The sequence below is a fragment of the Lepidochelys kempii genome, chromosome 3, assembly GCF_965140265.1.
Source record: "Lepidochelys kempii isolate rLepKem1 chromosome 3, rLepKem1.hap2, whole genome shotgun sequence".
NCBI lineage: Eukaryota > Metazoa > Chordata > Testudines > Cheloniidae > Lepidochelys > Lepidochelys kempii.
The window spans coordinates 11233778-11240991 of record NC_133258.1 but is presented as its reverse complement, the minus strand read 5'-3'; the positions used below and the strand labels follow the sequence as shown (position 1 = coordinate 11240991).

Below are 7214 nucleotides of genomic sequence, written 5' to 3'. Positions count from 1 at the left end.
CTCTCAAAAAGAAAGTCCTTCACGTTCACGGATGCCTTATAAAGTGGCAAAATGGGGCACAGGCTCAATGTAATTTTCTCCTTTCCAATTAACTGGCAGTAACCTGGATTAAATATCAACAAGGGATGAGAGCATTACAAAGGCAGGTGAATCTTCCTCAAACTTCAGTAAAGGTTCACTCCACCATCCAGTCGGTTCTCAAAGGAGGCCAAGATGAGGTTTGTTGGCAGAGAAAGGTGAAGAGGAGGTGTTTCTTATTGTTTGTGCAGAGGTTGATTGTTATTTATTTGGAGCTGTTTGTCCATCCCAAATTGCTACACCCACAGTTTCCAGCTCCTCCCAAGCCCAGGTGTGTTCATCAGTGCTACAGCCAGGTTGCAATTAAAGGCAGATGCTTGAGTTCAAGTCAGCAGCTGGAGGGAAACCAGCACCTGTGTGGAAAGAAGAGGACTGAGCTGGCCAGTCAGGCTGATGTGCCTCTTTCTTGTTTCCCCACTTGGCATGGAAGCATCCAGTGTCTCCATTCTGTCTCTGTGGAGAAAGAGGTAACTGCTGCCTCCCTCCACCGACTAGACAACTGCAGTAGGGTGTAATGACTGAGGAATTAGATGGACAGGTCACCCCTGCTCCAAACCCCTTCCAAAGACATATTACAATCCTGAACAAGGCACTCAGGAGAGAAGCTGATCTAACATTACATTAATTCTTTCTTACACTTGTTAAATAAATCCACTTGTCCTCAGAAGTTTGTTTGCCAGTATATAGCTCTTGTCACAAGCTCCCAAAGGCAAGTGGCACTAGTGAGCCAGACCTATATGGTAATAAGTGGTTGGTGTAGACGGGGTGTTGTACGTAAACCCTGGTCACAGGGTAGGTCTGCACGACAGTCCAAGGTGTGACTGCAGCCCATTTAGATGTACCCAAGCTAGCTTTATCTAGCTAGCTGGATAAACTATAGCAATAGCAGTGAAGCCATGGCAGCTTGGACAGCAGCATGGGCTGCAGAAGTCTATCCAGGGCCCTGGATACATATTTGAGTTGCGAGCTTCAGCTTCTGTGGCATCGCTGCTATTGGTACCTCAGGTAGCTAGACCAAAGCTATTTCAGGTGTGTGTACGTGTGCTGGAATCAGACCTCCGATTGCAGGGTAGACACATGCTGCGAGTGGGAGACTTGTGTAATTCCATTCTAGGACAGGACAGTGCCCAGTGCCTCATGCCTAAGGGGGACATTCAGAGACCAGTGAGAGCACAGAGGTGCAAGCAGCCCTGTACTTTTGATATCAGTCAAAGAAGCTTTTCAATTTTTCTTACATTTTCCAAGGCAGAGCGTGAAGCCCAATCACGTCTTCTGCTCCCCTACCTGATTCATGTGAATGAGACCAACCCTGCGAGGTGCTTAGCACCAGTAGGCACAATTTGTGTCTGTACTTTTTACTATTATTGTTGAGACTGAGGGTTTGACATGAAATCGTGTCAAGTTGGCCAAGCACCACACTGCAGGGAGGCCCCTGGGAAGTGGCCTGCAGAAGTAAGTTGCTGATCAGAGCTGAACCAGCAGGAGTTTGTTATACGACCCAAGACATTTTGCACTAACCACAGCGGCCAAACGTATCTTACACAATCCAGGATGGCACAAGATGTTTTGCACAAAGACCATGGAATTTTCCACAGACAGAGCTGCAAGAATCCCAACGTCCAAACTGTGGCTGGACAGTTCAAATCCTCCCCAGAAGCAGGGGTCACTTTCTGATTGGCTGACAGCAGCTTTGCCAAGAAGAAAACAAGCCTTCAGTAACTGTATAAAACAAGCTGGTTTGATCAACATGTCACTCCCGGAAGCTGAAATATCTGGATGAGAGAGACAGTGAGTAAGACTGTCATCACCTGGCAACCGAGAGCACCCCCTGTCTGGTAAGTATTATAGCAACTTCTCTCATAATCATTCTTTTAATTTCTCCTTTAAAGTCCTGGCTAGGAAAATGGCTGTGAGATCCAGAAAGAGAAGATGAATATAGTTGTCATAACCCCTTGGGTGAATGAACTACCTGAGTGAACTTTTTAGGTATTTTGAGAAACCACATAGTGTTCTGAGAGGCTGAACTGGAGAACACGCTTTCATGCCACTTGGAATGGAGAAGTAAAAAGCTACACTTGTTATGTTTACTCACAATGGAAAAGTTTCAACGCTACTGACTGGGGACCAACTGGCTAAGCAGCAGTTCTGCAGAAAAGGACCTGGGGATTACAGTGAAGGAGAAGCTGGATATGAGTCAGCTGTGTGCCCTTTTTGCCAAGAAGGCCAATAGCATATTGGGCTGTGTTCGTAGGAGCATTGCCAGCAGATCGAGGGAAGTGATTATTTCCCTCTATTCTGCACTGGTGAGGCCACCCCTACGGTATTGCATCCAGTTTTGGGCCCCCCACTACAAGAAGGATGTGGAGAAATTGGAGAGAGTCCAGTGGAGGACAAGAAAAATGATTAGGAAGCTGGGGCACATGACTTATGAGGAGAGGCTGAGGGAACAGGGCTTGTTTAGACTGCAGAAGAGAAGAGTGAGGGGGCATTTGATAGCAGCCTTCAACTACCTGAAGGGGGGTTCCAAAGAGGCTGGAGCTCCGCTGTTCTCAGTGGTGGCAGATGACAGAATAATAAGCAATGGTCTCAAGTTGCAGTGAGGGAGGTCTAGGTTGGATATTAGGAAAAACTATTTTACTAGGAGGGTGGTGAAGTGCTGGAATGGGTTACCTAGGGAGGTGGTGGAATCTCCATCGTTAGAGGTTTTTAAGGCCTGGCTTGACAGCCCTGGGTGGAATGATTTAGTTGGTGTTGGTCCTGCTCTGAGCAGCGGGTTGGACTAGATGACCTCCTAATTTCTCTTCCAACCCTGATATTCTAGGATTCTATGATTCTATTTAAAAGCTACCCGAGTTAAAACCATCTACAGAATAATTCCAGTTATCCAAGTTCCTTTTATCAGGAAATCCTAGTTATCCAAATTCACAGTGTGTCCCTCCTGCAGCCCTGTGTTAGTTAATCACCCATTGATGAACTAACCTTAAGCCTCTGAGACCTACAATTTGGTAATATTTCTGGAGTTAAGGATAAGGACAAAGAGCAAGGGAACAGAGGGGGATGATGGAGAAGGTAGCGGAGAAGAGAAAAGGTGGAGAGAGAGAGAGAGAGAGAGAGAGAGAGATAACTGGCAAGAAAGAAACAGATAAGAAGGTTAAGGTGAAGACTGAAAGGAGAAGGGCTGAGGGAGAGAAAGAACAGTGGAGATAGAAGAGGAGTTCAGCAAAAGAGAGCAGGGCAGGAGGGCAGGGAATGAAGGGAGGCTGACAGGAGGGTGGAGGAGAGAAAAGGGGAAGGAAAGAAGGAGAGATGCAGGAAGAGGGGCTGTATCCACATGAGACAGAAACCTCTTTTGTGCTGCTTTAGTGCTTCCAAGCACTGTCAGCCCTGGGCTCTGTAAGCGCAGTTACAGATCGTGAGGGCTGGGACTGGTTCTAGTTCTCGCCTCCATTTCTGTGAGGACTGGAAAATAGCATAAAGATGATCATCTAACCACCTTTCTTCTTCTTTCTATAATTTCTTATTGCTTTTAAGTGCTGTGTTAAAGCATATAAAGTATGTAAATGTGCAATAATTCTCCACTCTGCACTTTGAAAGAAAGAGGAAGAAGCTTTGAATTGGCTGGTAAGGGAAACCTTGTTTCCACTATTTGAATATTTAGTCAGCTTTGAATGTTTGGTAAAAGTGGCCTAAGACCGAAGGTTACTGGTAAAATTCCAGAGAAATTGGAATCGTTGCAAAATGAGAGGGTCTCCGACTGGGGGAGGGGCATGTCACGCTTTCCAGGGTATAGTGTTGAGCCTTCTAGGAATTCAGTAATTATACAGTGTCACAATGCCACCCACTGAAATTTGCCCGCCTGCCTTTCCCCATCATGAAGGAGGAGCATCTGGACCAAATTTGAGTCAAGTTGAAGGTAGCTGATTTAAACCATTATGTGCATTATATGCCTAGGGCTTAATGTGTGAGACCTACTTGAATTGTCAGTCTTAGTGCTTAAATAATCTGTCTGATTTTCTCAGTTCTAACCTTGGAGTTCTCTGGTTGCAATGGCACAGGTACTCCCATAATTCCTCTGTCGTCATACAGACTGATCCAAAATGAATAAGAATCTGCATTTAAACATTCCTACTTCAATGTTGGTTGCAAAGTCACCTCCCCTGTGTAGTAAAGAACTAGAATAAGGTTTTCCTCGGTAATAAGATTGAGATAACACTTGAAATGAATTGATGTGATTTTTTTTTTGGTTAGTTGTAACACCACATGGTGAATTAATTCTTAGAAATTTCATAAACATGAGCATCCAACCACCTTTATTTTGCTCTCTGTAATTTCTTAATTGTTTTCAATTCTATTTTGGGCAATAAAGCATTTAAATGTGCAATAATTCTGCACTCTGTACTTTGGCTAAGGAAAAAGCGATTTCAATGAGAAATGCAATGCAAGTAATTGGTGAATTAAAATTATTTACAGAACATCTGTTTTTAAAAGATATCTTGCTTCATAGAATTGTATTTCTCTGAAATCCTCCTAGGACATCTATGGTGCTGTGTGGATAATCAGAACACACATTAAAATATTATTTTGATTAAAGCAATATTTGTACAGCTCAGCAGATCACATTCCCCAGTGTCTTCTCTCTATCTTGGTGTCTCTCCTCTCCAGTGACGCTCAGTTCCCAGCCGACCTTCAGCCATGAAGTTCCTTTACCTGCTCTCTGCTATTGTCTTCTTGATGCTCATGGATGTCCCAGGTAAGATGTAAATGAAAACAAGCAATAATAAAAAGGGGTATTGGGGAGCCTGTAGCTCACGAAAGCTCATGCTCAAATAAATTGGTTAGTCTCTAAGGTGCCACAAGTCCTCCTTTTCTTTTTGCGAATACAGACTAACACGGCTGTTCCTCTGAAACCTGTAGTAACGTTGTCTAACACTTTCAAGTAGAAAAAAAGTTCTTACCTTTTCTTTGGGGGGGGAGCCTGCCACCAAGAAAAACATTCAGATTTGACTGAATTATGACCAGTCAGAAAAAAAAAATCCACCTCCCATCAGTATTTTCCTCAGATCTTGTTGAGGCTTCCTGCTTGAGCCACCCACATTCTATCTTCACACCATAACGGGCAATCACAGAATCTGGATGTGATACTGACAAATGAAGCCTGTCCAAGTCCTTTCAATATCCCCTTGGGTTTGGGAGAAGATGCACAGGGAACCAGGAGACCATGAATTGAAATATAACTTCTGCTGCTGACTTGTGTTAATAATTCTGTGATTTTTACCACCTGACTTCTTATGAATCAGGTCTCATGTCCTACTCACAGGTTATGCTGCTGGGCACAGAACCCACATCTCCTAAATGGCAGCTGTTCATCTCAGTGTCTTAGCCCCACTGGGTCTCAAAACCTTCCACAACAACATGCTTGACTTTGTTTTGAGAAATAATATCATCTGGGCTTGGGACAGTCTTTGCAGCCATGACAATGCATCATGTAAGGGTTCAGTTTCTATCCATTGGCTGTAGATAGTTTTGTGAAAACACAACAAATGTTCTAAACTAAATATTCTAAAAGATTTGGCTGTGCACATTTGGGCTGCCTTCTCAAAATAGCACGTCAATCGGGTATAACCAAACACTGGTGACTGGTCATGAAGGAACAATTCCTGAGTGTGTCTTGCGAAGAAATTCTGAGAAGAATCTCAGAGACGGGCAAGCATTCAAACCTGGAAGGGACTCTCTCAGGTCAATCTCTTTCAAATCTTTGTAGTCATCCAACCCAGCACTGAGACAGTTCAACCCTACTTAGCCAAACTGCATTGATGATTCTGCCTGGCACATCATTGTCAGAGCCTGACGGAATCAAAACCATACATCAGCCTCAAAGGGAAGTAAGCAATGCAGGCAGCCCCTTGCTTTCCATCCCTTAAGGGCATTGGGCAATGAAGGATGTCCATGCTGAGAGCTGTGGTTCTAAAATCTGCAGCTGGAAAGTCAATGCCAATGTTTAATTAAATCACCCCATTCTCTTCTTAGATGCTGCCATTGAACATGAGTAGAAGTACAACCACTGAAATTGTACTGAAGCCATGATAAACTTTTGAACGGGAAGGTAATTGGGCAGACTTGGTCAGGTCTCAGTGAATGAGAAATGCCTGTCATCTTGGAATCATAACTGTAATTTACCCTGCATTACAGAATGATGATTAAGGCTTTTTCTTTGTCAGGTTTCTCCCATGCTCTGCTGACCCACAGAGCGTGTAGACTCCGTGGGGGTGACTGTCACTTTTGGAAATGTCCCACCAATGCTTTATACCTTGAAAAATGCATTATTGGCCATTGCTGTCAAAGGTAAGCTCCGTGTTCCATAAGGGAGACCCTGCATTGTGAGCAGAACTGTTGAGTACTCTCTTCTCATTTAGGAGCTGATGAATCCTTCTGTCCTTAAAGTAGCTCAGCTCTTAGCGCTCTATTTTCCCCCTTTTGCAAACCAGGGCAGATCATTTTAAAAATCTGGGTGACATCAATGATGACGTTGTTCTGAATGAATTTGAACTGGTTTAAGCATGAAGGTCCCTCTCTAAAGTTAACTCGGCCACATTGCAAATCTGCAGCCCATCCTATTCCTGATCTGCTTCTTTCTGACTGTAGGTGCCATAAATTATACAGGCTGCTCAGTTGGTCACATTAATAGAACTTAAGCAGGAACAGGTCCTAGAGAAAGAGATGGGAGGGGGAGAGACTTTCCCAGCCACTAAAACACCAGAGAGCCAGATTGGGGGCAAGAGATGTGAAGCTGGGAGCTCCTTGGGCCTACACAGTGGGAGCCAGAGACCTAGGCTAGAGTGCCCTGCTCTCTTGGCCAATTCACTGAGCATGCCCAGAGATCTGTGCTATCACCAGGCAGGGCTGCTAGCATGGAACTTACACCAGAACAGAGTCAGGTTTTAAGTAGAATTAGAATTTCCCTGCATTCCTTCAGAGTTAGTGATCTATCATCTAAACATCTATCTGTCATTTTAGTTTCAGCTGTAGACAAGGTGTGTTTGATAGAACAACTGTACAAGGGTGTGAGTTGTGCTTTTCTAAACTATCGCTTTTTTGTAGGCAGCCAGTTCAGCAGTTTAGATACTATGTCTGTTAAA

At 44.1% G+C, this 7214-nt stretch overlaps 1 long non-coding RNA gene across 1 annotated transcript; it reads left to right on the top strand.

Moving 5' to 3' along the window:
• Nucleotides 1–1829: 1829 nt before the first annotated feature.
• On the top strand, nt 1830–6172 carry LOC140908114 (uncharacterized). Its single transcript, XR_012157768.1, has 3 exons — nt 1830–1913; nt 4741–4828; nt 6106–6172. It is a non-coding gene; the product is annotated as an uncharacterized lncRNA (long non-coding RNA).
• The last annotated feature ends 1042 nt before the right edge of the window (nt 6173–7214 follow it).